Source organism: Polyergus mexicanus, unplaced genomic scaffold, assembly GCF_030449975.1.
Source record: "Polyergus mexicanus isolate NDT 795.1 unplaced genomic scaffold, iyPolMexi1.0 SCAF_12, whole genome shotgun sequence".
Classification (NCBI taxonomy): domain Eukaryota; kingdom Metazoa; phylum Arthropoda; class Insecta; order Hymenoptera; family Formicidae; genus Polyergus; species Polyergus mexicanus.
In genome coordinates this window covers 1,889,379-1,915,001 of record NW_027223332.1, presented here as the reverse complement: position 1 = coordinate 1,915,001, position 25,623 = coordinate 1,889,379, and the positions used below count along the sequence as shown (strand labels likewise).

At 35.2% G+C, this 25,623-nt stretch overlaps 1 protein-coding gene across 5 annotated transcripts in view; it reads right to left on the bottom strand.

The window, feature by feature from the left end:
• Nucleotides 1-25,623, bottom strand: part of Sfl (N-deacetylase and N-sulfotransferase sfl) — a 384,325-nt gene that overhangs the window by 77,397 nt on the left and 281,305 nt on the right. The window contains exon 1 of one of the 5 annotated variants that reach the window (XM_070305100.1): nt 4,119-4,212. The exons of the other annotated variants lie outside the window; for them this stretch is intronic. The gene's annotated coding sequence lies outside the window, so the exon portion shown is untranslated. Of the gene's footprint in view, nt 1-4,118; nt 4,213-25,623 lie in introns of those variants that run through there. 5 annotated transcript variants of the gene reach the window in all.

Here is a 25,623-nt window from a genome sequence, read left to right as displayed (position 1 = left end):
CAATATAACGCAAACAGCATGTCGTGCAACTCAATTACATGCTGATCTAACAGAAAACAGCTTCAAAAATCCCAACCAAGTACTTTCATAATTTTAATGACTGTCACAAAACAATTAATGAGACTACTTTACCTTTTAAACACACACACGCACACTTTTGCAATATATATATATATATATTGTAAAAGATTTCTAACATTTGCGATGGTCATCCGGTGAGTTCCGAGACGACTTGCTTGCATCTCTTGCAATTAATGGTCGGTAAAGTACATTTTAATAGAGTCCACTCAAGCATACGGCTCGTACAATACGCGTTAATTATGGTTGTAAGCTGAAATTGCGATCATATCGACGTGCCGGTAACGCTGTTAACTTCCCATAGTGCTGTGTAGTCGTACGTTGTACGTGTTAATTCGGTGTTAACATCTGTCGTATGTACCGACTTGTAGAGGCTAGAACGCTAGACTACGATATTTGCACTAATGATGGGACCGTAAAACGGTATTGCACATTGCGCTGGCTGCGCTAACGATTTATGGTAATTAAATTCACGTATGTTTGCATGCGTGCTCAGAGACAAGATGAAGTTGTGCCATACAGCTGTTCTATAAATAACATTATCGTGATATTACAAGTTATATCACACATCGAGGCATTATCTCTTATCGCATAACGGAAAAACAAAAGGGCGCGTATATTTATAAGCGGTAGTAATTTATGCGCGTGTGACAGAATTGCCAAATTGTCAGATTGCCAACAATAACGAGCGTTTCCACCTTAATCAACTCAATTCGCCCGAGTCCATTGAAATGTTCGAAGCTGTATAAACGCCTACTGTCAGGGATAAATGCATTTCATGCTTATTTAATATATGTAGCAATTTAATAGACAATCGCGCTGATTGGTATAAAGCGATGAATTTTGCACATTAATACACGCTATGTAATCGTTTGTGGTTTCGCAAATAATGTTTATTCGAAACCAAAGAGTGTATCGATACTAATATATTCGATGTAAATGTGTGTTTCTATTGTAATTAAATATTGTTATAAAATTTTTTGAGAAATTGGGGAAATTGATTTTCTCTTTGTAAAATACTCGCGAGCCAAAAAAAAATAAAATAGTTTCAGCCGAATAGCGATATACACATATCGTATATAACGGCACTCAATATCCATTGTCGAATATTATTATTAAATTTCTTGAGGAATTGCCAATAGATTTTCTCTTTGTGAAAATATAATGGATCTTGAGAAAGGAGAGAGAGAATTCAATTTCGGGGGGGGGTCGACAGCGGTAAATTTTGTCCCGTTGGCGATTTCGTTACGTATGTGACATAGAAAGGGACTGCGAAATTCACACCTCTCCAACGTCAAAGCCGCGCGTTAGCATCGAAATGCATTTCTTAAAAGGGAATGGCCTATTGAGTTTCGCTCTCTCTCTCCTCCTCCTCACCCCGGAGATTGTAGAGCGAACTTCAATTCTCAGATGATGCACTGTTTACCATTCCAAGTTCGCCATCCCACTTGTCCCGCGCATCATCTGCATTATGGTGTGCACTATGCAGTTGCCTACACACCTTCAGGATTACCGTCAACGCCGTCGTCTACAACCATCCCCAGCGCATCTTCGACTCCCGTTCCCGCTACAACACGACGTTCTCTTTTTCATTTTGCCGCAAGGCATTTCAGAGTTCACCTCGTACACCTCCGGTTCGTTCTCGAACTTCCGCGACGCGAATTTACGATCCCTCGTCCGCGACGTCGTCGCTTAAAGCATCGCGGTTGTCGTTGTCATCGTTGTCGTCGTCGTCTTTACCCGCAGGGTATTTTACTTTCGCGCATTAAACCGCTGTATATGCGCAAAAAGAAAAAAGAAAAAAAAACAAGATGACATAAAATTTGCACAAGCAACTATAATAAATCTGATTTTGTCTTGTGGCCTTATCAATGCTCTAAATTTTTACAACTTTGTAAATTTAAATATTGTTGCTCGTTTTATGAGGAACGAACAATACCATCATGTGTGATAGGCATATTTGAACCCATATTAAGTTAGCCCCCCCACCAACGCCAAATTAAATCAAATACATCAAATAATTTAGTGCTAATTATGTGCTAATTAGTTGCCGTAATCCGAATTTTGTTGCTCAAACCGTTTAGCAGGAATTTACATTCAAAGTGGGGGGTGCTAGCTTGACATTAAGCCAGCCCCCCCCCCCATAGTGAAAAAAATATATATAAAGCTCGAATCAAAAAATAAAATACACTAGAATTTGTTGCTATTTTGTTGCTCTAAAATAACATAAAAATATTTTTAAAAAAGTATATTATTTAATTAATACCACTATATACTCAGTCTCGCCGCGCCGTACCATTCACTTGCGCGAAGTAAAAGTAAATAAAAAAATGTATCGCTCGCATGTATTTGGTACTGAAATAATCTGTGGACAATATACTGTCGAAATATATGAGAAACTGAATTTGTTGCTCGTCTTAAAGTATTAAAAATCGATACTTTGTCGCCGCGGACCCTATACGACGCGCTATTATATTATATAAACTAACTAAAAGAATTTGTTGCTCGCATGTTTTTGGTATTAAAATAATCTGTGGACGATGTACTATCGAAATATATAAGAAACTGAATTTGTTGCTCGTCTTAAAGTATTAAAAATCGATACTTTGTCGCCGAGGACCCTATACGACGCGCTCTTATATTATATAAATTAACTAAAAGAATTTGTTGCTCGCATGTTTTTGGTATTAAAATAATCTGTGGACAATATACTATCGAAATATATAAGAAACTGAATTTGTTGCTCCTCTTGTTTTTTTAAGAATGACGCGTTAAAGATATATGTTAAGATTACAGAGTGATCAGAGTTAAATAAAATGTAATCGTATTAATGATGATTTCGAATGCTAATAAAATAGTAAAATTAATGCGCTCAACGATTATAATTATGAAATCATTAATAATCATCAATGATGAATAATAAAAATAATCAAGGCAAAGATAATATGGTCAGTTTTAATTCTAAATATTTATATGATTATCAGATTATAAATAATTAATCAAAAAACAACTCGATTTTTCAATATCATCGTTTCCATAAATTAAAAAATAAATTGACATGCATATTGTTAATTTCGTTAATGCACATGTTTGATAATTTTCATTCTCTAAAAATGACGCGTTAAGGATGTTAAGATTACAGAGTGATCAGAGTTAAATAAAATGTAATCGTATTAATGATGATTTCGAATGCTAATAAAATAGTAAAATTAATGCGCTCAACGATTATAATTATGAAATCATCAGTAATCATTAATGACGAATAACAGAAATAATCAAGGCAAAAATAATATGGTCAGTTTTAATTCTAAATATTTATATGATTAATTTTGTTAATGCACATGTTTGATAATTTTCATTCTCTAAAAATGACGCGTTAAGGATGTTAAGATTACAGAGTGATCAGAGTTAAATAAAATGTAATCGTATTAATGATGATTTCGAATGCTAATAAAATAGTAAAATTAATGCGCTCAACGATTATAATTATGAAATCATTAATAATCATCAATGATGAATAATAGAAATAATCAAGGCAAAGATAATATGGTCAGTTTTAATTCTAAATATTTATATGATTATCAGATTATAAATAATTAATCAAAAAACAACTCGATTTTTCAATATCATCGTTCCCATAAATTAAAAAATAAATTGACATGCATATTGTTAATTTCGTTAATGCACATGTTTGATAATTTTCATTCTCTAAAAATGACGCGTTAGAGATGTTAAGATTACACAGAGTGATCAGAGTTAAATAAAATGTAATCGTATTAATGATGATTTCGAATGCTAATAAAATAGTAAAATTAATGCGCTCAACGATTATAATTATGAAATCATCAGTAATCATCAATGACGAATAATAGAAATAATCAAGGCAAAGATAATATGGTCAGTTATAATTCTAAATATTTATACATGAGCTATAAATCATTAATAAAAAAAAAAAACCCCCCGATTTTTCAATACTATTGTTTCCATAAACTAAAAATTATATTGACAATTTTAAATGTTTAATAATAAATTCTACTGACCGACCGATGCACCGCCCTTGCATGTCTCATTTCTTTCTGCATCTGGTCATCGCGAGATCCTTTCCGTTTCCGGTTGCTCCCTTCGCTTCAAATTGAGACGAGACAGTCTATCAATTTGCCCACTCATGCATAATCACTATTCTCATAATCACTATTTCACTCGTAGTCCAAAATCCGCCATATGCAATGACGCGGTAAAATTATTTCCATGCCGATTATAAACATGAAAGAACATATAATCGCGTATTAATAAATGGACGGAGACGATTTTCCGTGATTCTAATCGACATTCCCGATACTCACGACATCCACTTTATACACGGGATAAACTTGTGATGGATAAAAAAAGGCGATAAATACGGAAAGAATATTTCAATCTCGCACGCTAATGCAATACGACGGTTACTGTAACGGTTACGGAAAATTTAGGCAGGTTGAGTAGTAGTAGATGGGGAGGGGGGAACGCGTCGTCGAATATCCGTTCCAGGAAAAGGAGCGAGCGCGTCTCTTCCAAGAAATAAACCGTACGCGAAGAATCCTGCGCGAGATAAATCAAACTAGCTCGAGCGCTCTTTTGCGATCTCGATTTATGAAATTGTGAATATAACTCTGAAAAAAGGATTACATTTGAAAACAATATTAAAGAATATTAAAGCAGAAACGTGTGGAACGCGACGCGCTTATATTTTCAACGCAATATTATTATATACGACAGCGAGTAAATTATTTCAGCGCCTAAAAATATGTTAAATAATGTATTCATCGATCGTTGTATCGTATTATAAAGTCGATATATCAAAACTACAAATTACTCTCGATTCGGATATTTCGAATATTCGTTCGGATGCGAAATTCATTTTCGATAGATAAAAGATGCGTGGGAAAAATCTTGTCGTTTGCGAGTATATATATATCGAAAGATGCCTTAATCACGATTACACGGGTTAATATATTACACTCGGATAATCGCCTGTTATTCGATACAAGACCCCCCCCGACACTCGTTCGTACGCGGATCTCACTTTCGACGGATAAAAAGACGCGAGAAACACGGAGCGCGACCGTAATTCGTCTTGAGACTCGCGCTTGTGCGAAGAGACTGACACGATTACGGAAAATTTAGGCTGGACGGATAGGTGAGGAGAGGGGAGGACCGCGTCGCCGAACGTCTCGGTACAGAAGCGTTCAAAAAAGTTGGTCGTAAACATTCAGATATAAACAAAGAAGCGCGGCTCGAGAGAAAGAGAGAGAGAGAGAGAGCTTATATTACAAAATCTCGATCAATTTTCATGGCGAAACGATAATACAACGAGAATAATCGTTGAATAGAATGTGTAAGATTCGAGGAGGAATATATATCTGAAAAGCAGCTCACACACCACATATGAACATTCCTAATAAAATATTCTTATTTAACAGAAAAAAAAAATGTGTTCGGTTAGTCGACAGTTAGTCGACTAATTTTACACGTCAGGTTTAATAATATTCATGGTTGTAAAATTGACCAATCACGGTCATTCGATTCTTGATTGGTGATTGGTTAGTTTTAAAACTATGGATGTTACTGAAATCCAATTAAGGGTGACGTGTCAACGTTAATCGATGTCTCTGAAATGCCGCGAGAAACCACGAGTACCAACAGCTAAATGAGAAATTTTACAATTGGTGAAGCTTCGCGTCGCGTTTTTCACACGTTTCGTATTTCAATATACTTTAATATTCTTTTAAAATATATGATTCTTCTTCAATTATATGTATAATTTCGCCAGAAAATAATCGCGAGATTGCAAAAGTATCGCTCGAGCTTCGTTATCTTATCCTTGTTCGTATCGCGAAGGTTTTTTGGCGCACGATTTTTTTCTCGCAAAAAACTCGCTCGCTCCTGTTCTTGGAAGAGATATTCGACGACATTCCCCTCCCCTCCCCCCACCTATCCGTCCAGCCTAAATTTTCCGTAACGCTCTTCACACAAGCGCGATTATCGAGACGTATTATTTGTTGCTATTTTGTTGCTCTAAAATAACATAAAAATATTTTTAAAAAAGTATATTATTTAATTAATACCACTATATACTCAGTCTCGCCGCGCCGTACCATTCACTTGCGCGAAGTAAAAGTAAATAAAAAAATGTATCGCTCGCATGTATTTGGTACTAAAATAATCTGTGGACGATGTACTATCGAAATATATAAGAAACTGAATTTGTTGCTCGTCTTAAAGTATTAAAAATCGATACTTTGTCGCCGCGAACCCTATACGACGCGCTCTTATATTATATAAATTAACTAAAAGAATTTGTTGCTCGCATGTTTTTGGTATTAAAATAATCTGTGGACGATGTACTATCGAAATATATAAGAAACTGAATTTGTTGCTCGTCTTAAAGTATTAAAAATCGATACTTTGTCGTCGCGGACCCTATACGACGCGCTCTTATATTATATAAATTAACTAAAAGAATTTGTTGCTCGCATGTTTCTCATATATTTCGACAGTATATTGTCCACAGATTATTTTAGTACCAAATACATGCGAGCGATACATTTTTTTATTTACTTTTACTTCGCGCAAGTGAATGGTACGGCGCGGCGAGACTGAGTATATAGTGGTATTAATTAAATTATATACTTTTTTAAAAATATTTTTATGTTATTTTAGAGCAACAAAATAGCAACAAATTCTAGTGTATTTTATTTTTTGATTCGAGCATTCTATATATTTTTTTCACTATGGGGGGGGGCTGGCTTAATGTCAAGCTAGCACCCCCCACTTTGAATGTAAATTCCTGCTAAACGGTTTGAGCAACAAAATTCGGACTACGGCAACTAATTAGCACGTAATTAGCACTAAATTATTTGATGTATTTGATTTAATTTGGCGTTGGTGGGGGGGCTAATTTAATATGGGTCATATTTGATGAGTTTTTTTTTAAAGATTCAATCGAGGCGTAATAACCCAATTACAAAGAACGAGTATTTAAATTTATAACTAAAAAAGTGGTTTAAATCTCAGATATATGCATATGAGTGGAAGTACATGCATAAGGTATTAACGGCTTAACATAAATAACGTGACTACACTTTCTTTCTCTTTTTTATCAGAAAGTATCTCTTTTAGAATCAATAATGTATTACAATTTTTACACGTACCTCCCAGGTTTATTTCAATCCCTGACGATACTATTGTTATCAATGCGACTATCGTCGGCAAACATGTTGCATACTGATAATGTATTAGCATTATACTAGAGCGAAGTAACACAACGCACTGTGCGATTACGATGGAATAACGCGTACGTTATTATCATACGTAATAGCAATAATAACACGTAATAATCGTACCATATCATAATTAAGTATCGTGTATATTGTGGCAATGTATCATCATCATTATCATGTTGTAACATAAATGTATTAACAATGAGATTAATTTTGATAGATACATTGAAAAATTTAAAGATTTCATCAAACTTTATTTGAATACAATGACTGTGATATTATTATATGCTAATACACAATATGCTGTTATTTTAATATAGGATCATCTTTTAAAGCCAATTTAATAGCTTGTATAAAAATTATTAATTTTATTAATTTTTATGTAAAAGTTATAATTATTGTTTCAATTTCATTACATATCTTGTGTTGTATAATAATAAGCATCATGACTTCGTACTTTCCGTTTAAATTTACATATACATAGCATTGAGATTTTATAGCTTCTTGTAACCACAATATCTACTTAGTATACAACAACAACGGTTGTTAAGTTATATTAACCGGTAGTCACGATATCGTATCGCAACATCTACCAGAAATATGATATAATCTTAAAACAATCTCGACACGACATCGTCACGAAAAATCCTTTAATCGTCACAAAAATGTCGAAAATGACGACGCACGTCGTTCGGTCATACATTCCTTATGGCCTTTGCCATATTGTATTAGGAAGTCATTAAATTGATTCTACATAAGGTATCAAAAAATTGTTATAATTTTAATTCTTCCCCGATGTGTGTATATTCATGTACTATTATCGTACAGGAACATGATCGATCCATGCCGAAGACACCGCGTCATATTATAGATCGAATCATTCACGCAACCCGAGAAAAGATTTTGACAATTTTCCAAAGTTATTCCGCGCTATCACAAGTTTAAAACTTAAAACATTCTATTAAGTGGATTGTCTTTTACTGGATCATTTGTTCGCATTACTGGCTGATAACGCGACGAGGCATGTGACGATTTATGTATGTTATCTCCGGGAATAATCGCGTTTCTTCGGTTAAATCGCTCGAACCATTGATTTTACAACATGACGTTCACGATCGCAGCAAATATAATACATACATGCTTGAAATGCAAAAATTTTATTGAACTTTTTACTCGAAAAGTTTGAAATAAAACGTCATAGTAAAAACATATTAATCACAAATTATATTGAGTAAGAATAATCAAAAAAATTTTGGTTGCCTTAATAATAGTAGAAAATAATCTTGAAGATTAATTCAGTTGGCAAAAAAAAAAAAAAAAAAAAAAAAAAAATCGAAAACTGTATGACTGCAATATTTCAGTGACATTTTCTACATTTCTCTCGCGATATATCGTAATATTTCATAAATGTATATCGCATTTTTTTATTGTTATGCACTCTCTCTACGTCTCTCATCGGGGATTTCTAAAATGATCTATGTTTACATCACTCGGAATAAGATAATGTACATTTGTCCCGCCCACATTACACTTTTAGACGTGTATTTCAATCAATCAATCGGGATATAATTATGAAAATTGAGAATAATTATATTGCCTTACTTGTATACGTATAACTGTTTAGCATCCTGCTGGATATCATGATAATTTTATATAACATTAACATTCTAAATCTAGAAATAAATGATATACAAATGTAATTTTAGTCCATGGTAAAGAAAGAAAAAAAAAAAAATGTCGTGAGATAACTGCATAATTAGTGATAAATTTTCAAAAGAGAGAGCTGAAGGAAATATTCGTAAAATTATAATTCTCTGCGTTATCGAGTTACAAACGCAACGAGAAATTGCTCTAATAAAACCGGCGTTGTGAGAAGTTAATATTATTTGAATACGTCGCACTTATTTTCCGCAATAACCCGTTTATTTGACTGCATACCAGGATTATCCCGAGCCACGCTATCAACACGATGCATATTTAATACTAATTTATGAACTAATTTTATTTTGATTTTAATTTATCCGTTGAACAACATTATTTTATATCCCTTAACCTTAAAGTAATTATACGAGAAAAATATGCGTCAATTGACAATTAATTCGGTATCTTGAGAAATAAACGATGATGGTAACGACGATCAGATGAAACCGGTTTAATGCTACACGAATACAAATAATAATGCTGAAATAAATTTCGTCTTTTCACATTGCAAACGGAATGATTATAAAATGATAAAATGATTGAAACTGACACACGAAACAAAACAATCGTAATTCAAAATAAAAGCTCGTACTGCTTGGATAACAAGAGTACATGATTACTTTTGATCTGATTTAAAAGCGATAATTATGGCATCGTGTACGTATCTCGTTAGTATCGATGCTAGCCAGTGTACAGGTCATTTTGAATAACGCTATTAAATAACTGGCATCCCGATTCGAGATTCATTTAATTTCTACCGAATGGGTAAATATTGTTTTCAGTATTTTCCGTACCAATCTTCGAAAAATATAAACGAAAACGGAAGTAGCGATTCAAATAAAATCCAATTAAACGATGAATCCGTATAAAAATTCATTTACTAGGTTGTAATTACATTTAATACAACGTGAGACAATATCGTGAATATCTCTGCAAGTATTTACGTGAAATATAGCTATAAATTTTTCATTAACCACGTTAATTTCCGAGTATAAATCGCATTAATGATGCTCATCCCATGAATTCCATTTAAAACGTTGTTATCCCCGAGTCAGATTTTCAACCAGAAATATCCAATAACTATCCGACTGTTATCTTTAATGAACGAGACTTTTTATGAGATTTCATACGCGAATGGAATGATTGATAGGAAATATCGCGAATACGAGATATTATCGGTTTATATCAAGAGATTTATACGTACAAGTTTTTTCATCTTTCCGATCCGATATTCACGCTTTCCGTAAACCATTAGCAAGAGAATCATATGTATGTTAGAATCTCTCATACTGTTGTTAAAGATCCTCTCGCAATATTGATTCACAATAATTTCTATAAACGGTTTATTATTTCTAGATCGATCGCAATACTTTCCTTTCTTTGTTTGATGCGCAAAGAAATTTTTGATCCGAAATGAAACTTTTGTCGTTTTATTGAAAATGCGAATATATGCTCGAGAAGTTGAAATCATGAAACTGCGACAAAAACTGCATCCCCTATTATTTACTGTTTTGTTGAAACGCATTGTATCGGTTGTTCGGACTCTTTCCATTCTCGAAACTTGCAATATTCTACGACATTATATGGCCTTGTGAACAACGTGTATTTTTTTTTTTTTTTTTTTGTTCACTAACTTTTCAATTCATTCTTTGATAAACTCAAATTTAAACGAAACGTTGTATGTAATAAGTGCATTCAACATTTAAATAAACTTATACAATTTTGAAAATAATTATTAAGTAATACGTATTAAATAAAAATTAAAGAAAAGTTATGCCGCAAAAAAAGAAGAAGTGTACATATAATATAGAAAATAAATTTTTTAAAAATTGAATAATGTGACTATTATTTTCAGTTCGTGCTCTGACAGTAACTTTTATAAATACGATGAAGGAAGAAGAGGAAATAATGCAATTAGTGGGATTCGCTATGTAGAAAATTCTAATAATTTTATTTCAACTCATGTTTATATCCCTGAATTTCAATTAAATAAAATCTTAATATAGTATTAAATAAAAATTCAGTTCTTCTGTATTTGCACACTGATGCTTTAAAACCAATGTACTACCAATATTTATCCGATATGCGCTATTATATCAATTTTCCTATTAATTGAAAAAAAAATTTGCTTTACACTTTTAATACACTCTATTTTATCAATCAGGAATATACACCGAGAGTACATATTTTTGAGTCGGAAAAATATAATCTGGAAGTAGATACATACGCATTTTTGTACACAGCTGTTAGTTTTCATTTCAATCATTACTCTTAAACAAAAAATAAATCTTGATATATTTTATATGCGTGTTATTCGCAATATCAAATCAAATTCGCTTTTATGCCTATTATAATCGCGACACATTATCTCATGTTTCTGGTCTCATTGTGAGCAATTCAATTATGGTATTGCAAACAAATTTTGAGGCTTGGTCAAGTTCATTTTTATATGAACATACTTTTATATGAAATACATATTACATACATTTTATACGAACTCTTTATTCTTTGATAAAATCGCGTAAAAATATTAATTATCAGTCTATAGATTGCGCTAACATTTCATACACGATTTACTAAAGTGAAAATGATATAAATATCAGACGAGATCGTTATTTTAATCCGCTGATACTTTCGCGATCGTTAACTCGCAAGAAACAGAAAACAATCTTTTTTTTAATTGCGATACTGCATGTCATCGCTTTTTTCCCCTTATCGTAAGCAAGCATCCTGTCCGTGGCACGATCAGCTCTGATTTGAATAGCAATTTGGCTGGCAAAACCGCCTGATGTATTGCCATAATGCGGCACCCGCGATAAAGTATGTGCACACACGTTGCGCCGTGATAAAGTACCGGCTGATCGATGGCGACGAAGGGGAGGCGTGCGAAAGAATGCTGGGGATGAGGCGCATACGGGATAAGAGGAAGATAAAAAAAAAAGAGAAGGAGAGCAAAAGGATGACGCCGTCGAGGAGCATATGATACGTGGCGCCAAACATATGTGAAAGGGAAAGGAAAAGCCGAAGAGAGCGAGGATATTACGAGAGAGGAAGTCTATCGCGATCTCTGGAGAGCATGGATAAGTTTAAAATACCGTAAGATCGTTAGATGACTATCGAGGCGTTATGGCGATCATGATAAGTATTTGCTTAAGAAATTGACGGGGTGGAGTAGCAATACATTATACAGATCTTCGAGGTTCTGTTGTTTGAGAATTATTAATGGTTTCCTGCATAATTTTGTGTGCTGAATACGAATCTGGCAAAAATTGCTTATTACGTCAGATTTTTGAGATAAATCGAGTAAAATTGATCAAAAATGACGATTTTGGTTATATTCATGAAAGTGTTACAGAGAAAGCAAATTATTTCTTATATTAAATCAATTTTTAATTTGCAAACACGCGATTTTTCTCGCCGAGATATATGAGTTAGAAATTATGAACTTAATAAATATAAAAAATAATTTGCTTTCTTTGTAAATTCATGAATATATAGCTAAAATCGTCATTTTTTAATCACGTTACCCTCAATTTATCTCAAAAACCTGATGTGATAGGCAATTTTTGTATGCAGCCAGATTTATATTCATACTTACGTAGAAAATCACCTATAATTCTCTAAAACAATTTTTGACACCTTAATTTCGCAAGTGTTATCGATAAATCGCCGTGATATGAGATGAAATAGATTGGATGACGTTCGCGAAATGTAAAATATCTGATAATACAGTTACTTTCTATGGATCTATTCACGAATTATAAAGTAAATAAAAAAAACCCCTTTTATAATTCGACATTTCAATAAAACGATTCAATTCTAAGAAGATATCAGTCATCTTTAATGATCACGGTTGCTGTCCGGTCAAAGGTTTACGATATCAAAGAACTCGAAGCGCAGCATCAAAGAAAGGTCAATAAAAAATATCCGAAGAGCAGAGAGAAGCGAGAAGATTCGTCCACTTACGAGAAAAGTATCTCGACCGGAACGAGTTTAATGATACAAGAGACAAGATTTGCGCTTTATGCTTCCTCGCTCCCTCTGTCTATTGTAAACGTTACGAGATCACGGACAAAGATTACAAACCGACGTTGCAGATACAAAAAAAAAAAAAAAAAAAAAGGACGATTGGATTGAACTACGTTTATATTTTGTGACCATTGTTGCGCGCGCGAGATACGTTTTAACCGGAAATTGCGTTTACCGATGTACCGGTTTCGATCACGTAGCCGGGTGCTGCTATTATCTCAGTGCACGTGCCGATAATCAAACGCTTTAGTCAGCTGTAATTAGGCAGGCATGTCCGATGTACTACGCGCTCGCCGTTAATGATGCAGGTATTACGCGCCGAACAAGTCGCGATTGCAGGCGAACGCGTTGCCCGCCGCCAATTTTACGCCGTCGATTCTGGGCGCCGCGGCGGTTCTCTCTGTCCCGTCATTTTAATTGCACGTTAACAGCTGTCGAGCCGCTCGCTATCGGGGACTCGTTAACACGACTGCCACACATTCACCACTTACCGCCACTTTGGCTCGATGTCATTAATAGCGCGCAACGAATGCGATGTATGTATACGAATATACATATACAATATATACATATATATACACACATATATAGCGATCGATTTTCGCGCGGGTTCTCTATTATAAAACTTAAATATCTTTGTGAAATAGGCGTCCCGGCTTATGGCGCGGTTCGTTACAACGGATACTGGCATTAAAAATTAATCGTGTAATTCTGCCATGCGCGAGGAATCAATGGAATTTAGCCAACCGTAACGGGTATTTACTGCTCGTGCGTGCTAATCATGACATAAACGGTACCAATTACGTAATATCGGATCGAGGAAGGTATGCGTCGTGCGCGCAATTACGAAATTGGAAGGGACGCGAATGATCTTCCGATCCGAGATAAAAGATTATTTGAAAGATGCGGAAAGATATCTATATACAAAATAATATTTTGTTTTATAAAACTATTGCGTAGAATATATAAGTAACATTATGCCAACTAATAATACCATACATATCTATTTCTTTAAATAAATTTGAATTTATTTTTAATTTAATTAGAATTTTATTCGATTACCACTAGTTTTACTTGACACGCATCGGAAATCGAACTGAGTCAATCAAGCTTTAAATTAAATCTGTATTAAAGTAAAATTTGGTTTAAATACAATATTTACGAACGTATGATTTATTTGCTCATTATACGCAGCGCATTTTTTTCCGAATAGCGTGTAGATTGTTATCCGGTCAAAATCAGTAATCTGTCAGATTAGCGAAGCCTATATAAAGTCTTGAATGCGTCAGTTTGAAGGGTCATATCTCATCGTAGCGGAGTGTAAATTTGGACCTATTATCGGTGGCACGTCGATATTGTATAACGACAGGGTATTGGCAGGGTCGGTGCGCCAAGCGTCAAGTTTAATCCGATCGTCCGGGTAGAGTTACGTTATACGCCATGAATCAACGTTCTACGGTTGCCTGACTTACGTCGTTGTTACAAGCCTAGCATTCTTATACGAGAGGTAAACCTTTGCTCGATACGAGATCCGGGAACTTTCCGAGAGTTAACGGCTACAGTCCGGTAAATATACCGAAGTTTACAAACTTAAGATATAAGCTTTATAAAAATATATATAAGTTCTTTTATACTGTTAAAATTTTTATTTTTATTTCCGAATGCGTAGCAGAATTCATGAGTACATTTATTAGCACGTGAACTTTTAATCTTCTTGTCTTAAAAAATAAGATTAATTATAGTTAATTTAAGATTAAATTGAAACTTTTTAAAAACTTAACAATCCTCGCATATAAGAATTCAATTTTTAAAACAAAAATATTTAAATGTGTGTGTGTGTGAAAATTCTGTCACATATTTTGAATAGTTTTAGATAGTTTAAATAAATAATTATAACCGTTAAACCTTAAAAGATGCCACAAGACAAACTGAGACATTAAGTTCACATAAAATAAATTTTTCTTATCATTTTTCGTCAGATTTTTAAAGATTTATAATTTTACGCGAGTTAAATAATTATATAGAAAAAGTTACACCCTTTAAAAGTAAAAAAACAGTAATTAAAATAATCACAAGCGAACGCATATACAATCATCCAAATGAAAGGTTGGTCTATTTTCGAGAGTTCTGTTTATTTCATAACAGTCCTCGAATAATTCTGTGAGCATATTCATTCATTTTCTAAAGAGTTCTTATTTCGATAGATGCAAGTATGTTTTTCTCAGGTGAGAGTAATTCATGGAAAAATTATTTAATAATGATTAAATGCAAAAATATGCTCAATATTATACAAGAATTGTGAGTAATTCATGGAAAAATTATTTAATAATGATTAAATGAAAAAATATGCTCAATATTATACAAGAATTGTGTTAGAATAACCAGAACTCTCTCGAAAATTGATCAGCATTTCGTATAAATACGTCACATGTCTATTTCGGGTGAAATAAATTATTTAAAAAAAATTATTTAATATACTAATGACTAGACTTCTTTAGAAAATACACGAATATGCTCAATATTCAACATAATTAGAACTGTTTTATAGAACTCTGGAAAATCGAATATTATTATATATAAATACTCATACATATGTTCCAAAATATTTTCCTTGATTTAACGATCAGAACTATTTATTTAAATCAAGAATTATAAAACATAAAACTTAAAAATAAAGCCAGAATTCTTAATTACATTCTTAATTATACTGTTTCCATGAAATGATACGCCAGCTTCATACCCTCTTTAAATATGTTATTCTCGAAAATTGCTCACAGAACGGCATAATATTACATAAAGTTCTCTCAAAGCAACTCGCCGATATTATAATAGTAGCCTTCGTGAAAAGTATGCCACTTCACTTCAAAAGTAAATTTGTTCATGTCATCGTTAGTATGTTGGTATACTTTATCAAGTTAGTAAGCGCATAGTGCGCAGATATTGTCGAGGTTAATGAATCAGGCCATTAAGTATATATTCGATCATCGGAGCGAATCGCATTTCACATTTTCGTCTCTCGCTCGTTCGTGACTTGTATGTACATTCATCGGCCGAGGTATGTATGGGGGGCTTCTCGTTTTCGATTAATTGTAAGAGAAACATACAATGACAACGGATGATCCGTGGATACTACAAAGGAAAAACGAAACGCGATACAATCAAAATATGTACGACTTTTTATCTCGTTTTTCTCCCGTCTCTTCGTTCACTTTGCAAGAGTTTTCTTTTCGAAAGAATACGGAATAGACGCTTGCTCGTGGAAGAGAAGAACGCGCGTCACGCGACGAAGTTCGTCCTTTTGTGCCGCTGGGGAAGAAGCTTATGCTTCTCTCCGAAACAAAGAAAGTTTTCGTAATTTCAAACGCATTTGATCTTTAACTAAGCGCCGTTGCTTACTGCGTGATAAGAAAAACTTGTTTCGCAATTTTATCTTTAAAAAATAATTTTTTATTAATCTTTCTATTAAAAAGAAAAAAAAACCTGCGTGTTTCTATTGTACAAAAAGTAATATGATCTATTTCGCCCAAAGGCATTGTATTTGTATTCATAAATTACGTGCGTCATGTGTGCGTCTAATATATAATTGAGATGTAAATAAGATTGTTTAACTAAAAAAAAAAAAAAAAAAAAAAAAAAAAAATCATAGTTTTATAAAGCAATTTTATTACGTCCTTTCTCTCTAGCGCAATATTTTGTGCAATCTAATATAGTAAAGTATACGTAATCGATATTATTGACACTTTCAATTTAACCTATTTTACAGGTTACTTGAATTAATAAAATCAGCATTTCGCGCGCCGATGTATATGATGCGCGGTTGAAACTTTCGAAATTACCGGAGATCCAAGGAACTAGCAATTCGTTAAGGAGCGAACACATCAACAAAGGTATTACCGCCCCGAATTCGACGAGGCATTAGTCGAGTTCCGAGGTAGAATTTCCGCCAACTCTGGGAGCTGCAGCATCAAGATCCGCGCCCGTTCGAGTCAAAGACAACTCGAGTCAAAGTTCCGCCGTATTATGAAGCTGACACGGACGACAATACTTCTAACGAAATCCGTCGCGTATTTGCATTTCGCGTCGCAAAACTATTGTCCGTAAATTCGGAGTGCAAAACCCGTACTACTTTGTAATGCTTTACCGACAAAGTTCGTAAAAACGTTTGCAGTATCGGGTTCCTTGATTTTTCATATTTTACATTATGATAAAAACAACGAAATTATTATACCGTATGATCTAATTATAATCTCTCTCTCTCTCTCTCTTCTTCGGAATCCATTAAATATTACATAACTTTATTCATTCCGGGATTAATGTTTTTTCACAATACATTGTTGGCAAGAAAAATAAATATGTCGACATACATATGCACTTAAAAAAAAAAAAAAAAAAAAGGAAAACGCACATAATGCATTTTTATAAAATATTTTTCTTTAACACAAAATTTCCAATATTATGAAGTATAATATTACGTATGATTAAGTATATTTTTAAACTTACAAATTATACACAATCTATTTTATGTTTTTCAGAAAAAACCGAAATACATACTATACCTTGATCTATAAATGTTTAAAATTTGCTACACTAAATTCTATGCATCACGACCTGGATTCAACCATTAAGCTGAGTTGTCGAAAATGAAAATTGCGTCATATTTCTGGACGCGCCGAGAAATAGAGTACATCATAGATAATCAACGCTTTTATCCATCCCTTTTCCTATTCAATCGGTCACATTTTTCACGTGCTATTCTTCTCGATTACTGAACTAATATATTCGTCTTTTAGAGAAAGTATAATTGTCCGGTCATATTTCTCGCTTGCTCGCTAGCATGATTAATAAATATGAGTAGAGAAAAGTGCAAGAAATGGGGAAATCAGCTGTAACGTGAAAAATTATTTCATATGTAGCCGATTCACTCGATAATTTGTGAACTATATTATCTCGCAGTGAGAAATGGCTCGCGATTTACTTATCTGGCGAATTACGATAGATTATTAGTCTTATAGTTTATCATTCGAACGTTTACTGTATATGTATATATATATATACCGTGCCGATGACGTTCAGGCGAAAACTATGTCAAGCGTTACTAGGCCAGATTTACGACGGCATCAGAATAACAGGCATGATCATCTGCCGCGTGTGTCACCGGTAATAAATAAAACCCGTACTGTTGGAGCAAATTTTTCGTACCTCCGCAATGTGTTCAGCCAAGCGGTAATGCACGAAAAGCAACGATTTACAATCGCTAATCTGCCGCGTTTCCTGCCTTCTATAACATTCTTCGTCCTTTGACAGTAATTCCTTTGATAGTATAATCTCCAAAGTTCGTAATACATTGGTACGCATCGACTTTACGAAGAATTTATTATGCGCATATATCATAAAGGATAAGAGCAGAAACAGAATCGGAACTTCTAAACCGTTACAGATAACAGATCGCATTTCACAAACTGGATCGTGTTATGTAATAAATGATTAACAATAAATAAGATTGTACGAAGGAAAATATTGGAAAACTTATTTTAAAATTTGAATAAAAAAAGATATTTTTCTTTATTTGTCCTTCTCCCTGTTTCTCCGCAATATGTCGTTTATTATGTAAACTAGCTGCCAAAATAATGAATCACTCATCACTGATATGTATGTGAATTAAAAGAGAAGAATAGATTAATATTAATCTCTCTTGTAAAGTTTTATAATAATTATGATAATTCTGTATAATTTTAGAGAAACAACTGCGTATAAGTCGTACTTTCAATCATTGCCACAAGCAAGTATCATATCACAGACTTGAAAGAGTTCTTTCAGAAATATTCGATAAAATGCGCGTAATACCATCGCTTATCGTGGATAGGAGCGTACCTAGTATCCGGCTGCCCATCAATACTATTATACGTAACCCCTGAAACGAAACATTTTGATGGATGTCTCGCATTACGCGCACATGTTTGAGGCTCTTGAAACCGCGCGATGCTAGCTGACAGAGGGAGAGAGAAAGAGAGAGAGAGAGAGAGAGAGATCGATCGTTTATCCGTCGTTCCTTTCTCCCGTGTGTCGTGACACGCGCGTGGGCACAACGCGCGTGACATTCAAATATGTCGAATGCGTGGGTAGACGCGTAGGCATCGCACTTTAATGACTGTATTTACCATGTGGCTCGCTTAACCGTTGGAACCGGTTGTATACGTACGCGCGTAAATCGGATTAGATCGCGAGCGCGATGGACGTACGAACAGACGGTAATTGGAGCACAGATCGGCTTTCGCGACACTTCCGCGTTGATTGAAGTCAATGGATCAAGTTGCCGTGCGCGCACGGCAACATACGGTAACGCGATGCCGTCCGCGAACTTCGTGATAGCGGATCGCAGGCATCGGCGACGAAAAAAATGCATCGACGCTATCAATGAAACTGCAAATTTCCTGTGGATCGCCATGTCGGCGCCAGTTGGTAATTGAAAACGATCCGATTTTATGAACGTTCATCACGGTTTCGGCCGTCGCAGTAACATAGCCGATGTCCGTTTGCGGTGTCCGTTTCGTATCGGCAAAATATATTTCCTATCGATCGAGATTTTTCCTTGCGTTATCAACTTTTTAAACGTCGTCCCTATTATTTTGAATCTGATAGTGGAATAAAATTTTTTGCAAATGTATTATTTGAGAGACCGAAACATATTATATCATATAACATAAATCGAACGACACGTCGCCGATAGAGAGTTTTTATCAACTATATAGAGTAAATGTATTTTTAAACCACGATTGACCACGGTAATAACGAACGATGCAAAACAATCTCACGGATATCGTTTTAAAATAGTAGTATAAATGATATGTGAGAAAATATGGAAACAGCGAGAGAATTTTCGAGCAATCTTCTCTCGATGATTATAAAGCGCGTCAATAATCGTAGATGGTCAGCAATATAACTGAATATTTTACCCAGTTATAATTAAAAATAATACTCTGCTGCGTTGATTCGAGTGCGATTTACCTATCCCCGAAATCCGAGGCCGTTCATTTTACATGTACCATACGCGATCGTCGAAAAGTTAATAAACCGCATCGAATGCGAAAGCGGTATTCGGGAAAAGAGTTCGTTGGGTTATTTCAACAAATGTACAAATTTCCCACGGCCATGTTTAACGTAGAGACTGGTAATTGAAACCAATCCAATCTCGAATACATTTGTCCTAATTCCGAGAGCGTTAAAATGTATAACCGACAATCAAATTTTGAACCGTAAAAACAAGCCGATTATATCGCGCTTCTTTCTTTTTTTTTTTTAAAAAAAAAGAGAAAATAAAAGAGAAAAAAGGATAAAAAAGACGTTCCGATTTCCTCTCTCACGCTCACGTACATACGTTAAACCGCCAAAACGCAATTAAGCGGCGATCAAGACGGTCCCGATGCATTAGCCGGAGAATTTACTCTCGTCTCGGGCGAAGTAAGTAAGTGAAATAAGATTATTGAGATTAGCGCGAGCGAGTCATTATGGCGTTTAAACTTCGGGAAGGAGTTCGATCAGAAATGCGTAATCGCTGCATCCAACGGCGATGGTCAAGGATGGTGAATGGGTTGGATGCGAGGGGGAACAAGGGAGTTATCTCCTCGGGACTACGACTTTGTCAAAGTGTTACTGGTACGTCGCGGGTCGGAAGAGGAAGGCCGCAAATCCAATTGGCGAACGTCGGACACAACCGAGGAATGTCTTGGCGCGTTTTACCTCGTCGAGAGTAGACTACATCATTGTTGTCACAGCTGCGTTACCCGACGACACTTTTCGCGACGATTCTCTGGCAGTTTCGTCCAATGAACTGCTGCTGTATATCTGTACTTCTCGCCTTCATTCGTTTTTTCAATTTCATTTTCAACACGGAAATAAAGGGGACGAAGAAAGATTCCGAATTGCCCTGTGTGTGTGTTTCGTCACTGATTTTATTTAACCGCGTAGATAGCCAACAACGGTTACCCTCCTAACCATCGATCTCGTGATACTTTCAAATAAAGCATCACGATCAACTACACGAGCAGCCCCTCTTTTTCCTTTCTCCCGGTTTTTAAGAGCCTTTGATAAAGCCTTTGAAGTGACATAATTAATATGTCAAAAATATTAATTGAAATAAATCGCGACTGTGACATTGTATATTTAATTTTCGTAGATCAGTCAGAGATTAATTTCCGGGTTTCCCTTCATAAAGAAATATTGCGATTATCAGGTTTCTCTATCGGTTCGGCTTTTCATCTATGATCCTTTAAGCAGCTTTTCTGACAATGACGTGTACAAAATGCATATACACCGTTTACATGTGCTATCTATTTCAGTCATGGAATAACTGACCGAGCATCGTTCAAGCGAGCTAACGCAGATTGCGGAGATTATTCAACCCGCGTTCGCTAAATTCGGCTCGCGATCGCGAACGATCCTTCCTCGTAAACGGTCCTTCCGTTGCACGCGGACGCTTTATAGCCATCGCACGGACGAGATTCACGTCGATCGTGAATGGACGATCGAAAACGAGTTATCGGAGGAAATGAGTCGATATTTTACTCTGACAAGCGCAGATATCAAATTTTGCGGTATATTTATCGCGGTTGCTCGTTGGTCGCGGGCTCTTTGTCATTTCCCTTCCTTTTCCGATTTGTCTGTGTACGGCTTGCGATAATTCGAGCTTACTCCTCCAACATATTTCTGGTCAGCGGTTTACCTCTTGGAATTTGCTCTGTGAGCGCTTGTCAATCCCTTAGATAGAATTTACTCGCTCAGAGCTATGATCGATCTCGATGTAGTCTTTCATTCGATTATAGCCGCTGTATATTCAACAACAAACAACGCGTATAATACGTCAAACTAGATTGACATTCCGCAAGCGTTATATTGCCAACAATAGGCATCCCGATACGTATCAAGAGCAATTTTCAGTCAGGCGGCCGATTCGCTCGTAAACCAAAGCAAGTCTCGTCTTTCTCTATCTTCGTATTCGTCCATTCGTATCGTCATTGCACTACCAATAACAATCCACAGTACGAATACTTCGGATACGGTAGGATACGTCCGTGATCAGATCGCACATGTAGCAGTCAGGTCAATCCCAAGTATCATCGTGTCGTCGCGCCAATCGCCGCAAACGCGCACGTCGCACGAACTGCGAATATTGTGCAACCAAGCGTAGATTGATCAACAAGCGGGTAAACGTTAGAAACGTTTCCGCATGTTGAATGCATAAAGGTTTATTGGCGCATTACGGGCGAGCTGAATGCTCTCTCGTCAGAAACGCGCTACAAAATGCCATATAGTATAGACACGCTGTATTGTGATGCAGGTGTTGCTTTATTTCTCTACTTCCAACCATCAAAATGGATATATTTACCGAGAATTTTTACTTTTCTATTCATTTATATAAAATTATATAATTTATATAAATTTATATTATATAAATTATATATAATTTTTTCTTCATCTTCGATTGTTAAATATTTCTGAAATAAAATTAAATCGCATATTAAAAATTGCGATAACTGAAATTTAATCCGCTTGTACCTAGTTGCTAAACTAAACCGTGTAATAATTTTCTGCTATCGTTTAATTTAGAAACTTTATTCGCTATTGTCTATGATATGAGAGCCAATCGGAAAATCAAAGTTAAGGCGATTACATCGTCCGCCTATTATGAACGCTCGATTGGTCCAGCCGATTCGCGCAAGGCAGAGGTAATTTGATAGATTTAGGTATTCTTCGATAGATCCATTGATTGCAGATAATTGAGAAAAGCTCCGTGCATTTTCTACTGAAGTCGCAAACATTCATTTTTTTTTTAACCGCGAAAAGAAAGTGAAATTAAAGCCAAATATAATAGAAAGGCTTTAAAGATAATAAACAACAATTAAAAAGGGCAAAAAAAAGGATCAACTAACAGATATCTATAATATATAATCAGATTGAAAAATTTTTAAATCTGATTATATACTGACACCCGTTAATTGCTCCTTTTAATCTTTCTAATTTTAGTTTTTAACAACGCACTGTAATTTAAGTTTACCGACGACATCACTTGTCTCCTTCTGTTTGAAGCGTGATTTGCATTAATGGACACGTTAACATGAACTTTATCAAACATAGTAATATAGTTGACAAACTGGTATTATATCTTACGCGCAGACCGCAACAGGCGATTAGGTTTGCAAATTACACTCGGTCGAGCGCAATCGATTGCAGCTGCCGATTACCGAAAACGTAATTAAATTACACAATAGCTATGATTTATAATACAGACGACCACCCTTCCTGCAATTCAATCGGTCGGCTCATCCTTCGGTTACGTATGCAATTCTATTATGTGTAGCGCAGCTGTGTAATGAGCAATGCAAATAATGCACGCGTTGTTTATCGCGCAAAAGCGTATTAAATATAACCGTTTAAAAACTGACAAAGGATTCGAATTCCATTTGCATATCTCGCTAAATATAAAACGGATCCTCTGTTTCCAATGTTTCTTGTAATTGTAATGGCAACAGGATCATTCCAATGCTATTAAACGTAAAGTCAACGTATACTCGTATGTAACCATCGTGTATATCCCTTTGACTTTCACATTTAAACCGATGACATGAAAGCGAAAATGTAGTGGTATTTCGAAGCTGCAGTGGAACGTCGCATTCCAAATTTAAACAGTAGCTACATTACTTTCGTCGTCAGACCTTCGTAGGTCGACAACCTCTGAGATCGCCTGGGCGAGATAACGAATATGGACTCGTTAATTCGGTATTACAAACGTGTAATTCTCGATTAAAAATGTAGTAATAATATTTCAATAAGCGATAATATTTCTTTGGATTTTTTATATCTCGAGAGTATTTATTCAACTAGACATATTGATAAGATCAATTTCAGACGTATATCAATGTCATATTGAATTGGAACAAAGTTCTTCGACGAATTAATCAATGCATTAAAAAATTAATGTATGTATGCAGAAGAGAAAACGTCAGAGTTGCTAGACACGTTATAGTTAATTCAAGAATGTCATCTGACCGCCGAGTCAAATATTCCCGTGCTTCTAAAAATAATATAAACCAGTTTTACCAGTACGTTTCTATAACTTCTGTGGTTCGCCGACTTTTCGACATATACAAGCTATTAAATGGAAGACCCGAATCTTTCGTGGAAAATTTTCGAGAGCCCGAAACAGCTCGTATCGCACAACCGAGGCACTACACACGCGAGGCTGCATCCACTGTTATTCTTTTAAATATTGCCCTCAATTGGGTCGACGAACCCAAGAATGCGATGAATATACACCGGCACAGTGGTATTATATCAACAACGCATTACGGCAATCGAGTTAACCCAGGAGAAGCAGGTAGTCGATGCACGCATGCAGGTATGCGTGCCGCCATCGTGTTTCTCCTGCAGCTTTTCTTCCGCCGCCACTACCTTCTTCCCGCCCGCTTCTCGTTCTTTTCCCTCGTATTTTTTTTCCTCTCTCTCTCGCTTTTGCCCGACCGAACCGAGAGCGAGAGCTTGCCTGGGGAACTCGTTTACTTTCCGATCGAGAGGCGATCGACCGAGCGAGGGCGAGATGGTTACCTCCGAAGGGCCGACCAAACGTACGGATCTGACGTGATAGAACCTCGATATTTCATCGTGCGCGCCTTCGAATTACGTGTCCTTGTGCTCCTCACGCGAACAGGCCTTTTGCGAGCCTTCCCTTTCCTCTTTCTTTCAACGAGCTGTACGTTTGACGATTGGAAAATTATATACCGTGTGACGTGTGGATATTACATAAGCATGTACAGTTTTTCCCGCTGGCCAGAGCCCACCGTAGGAGAAATAGAGACGAAGAAATCTCTCGTTTGATTTATCATTGTAAACACTTTTAAAGAGCACTTGAGACTTATATGGTTTAGAATGATGAAACAAAATGTATAATTAACGATTTATTTTAATCGACTCTTATGCCGAATGATTTTTGTTCATCGCTCAATTTCAGTTTATATTTAACTATATAGAAACAGATCTATATTTTTCGTAACGAAAGAAATTTAGATAGGTGGCAGATGTGAAACAGAGTGCGAGATATTATTTCATATTATATAGAAACATGTACGATGTAGAAATGGATTTTATAACAATAAGTCAATTTATATCGAAAATTTATATAAATATAAATGTTCTTTATTTGCTATTAATTCAAATATGTTTATATGAATATATATACGCATATGTATAAATATTGAGTAATCGAATCTTCATACGATTCAAAAATATTTTATTTTTACGATTTATGTGTCTTAAATATATACAGAATGAGATATTTATATTGAGACACCTAAATATCTAAGAAATAAAGCAAGATAGAAAGAAATGTTTCAGACTAAAGTTGTTCGGTTCTAAGGGAGTCTTAGGATGATGCCATTAGTTTGACTTTGGGTGGAGGCGTTTCGTCGATTTCAATGTCAAACTTGTTTTTTTAAATGGAAACACCCCAATTTTTTTACATAAATCGATTCCTTGCAATATTTTGCATAAGAAGTCATAGGGATAT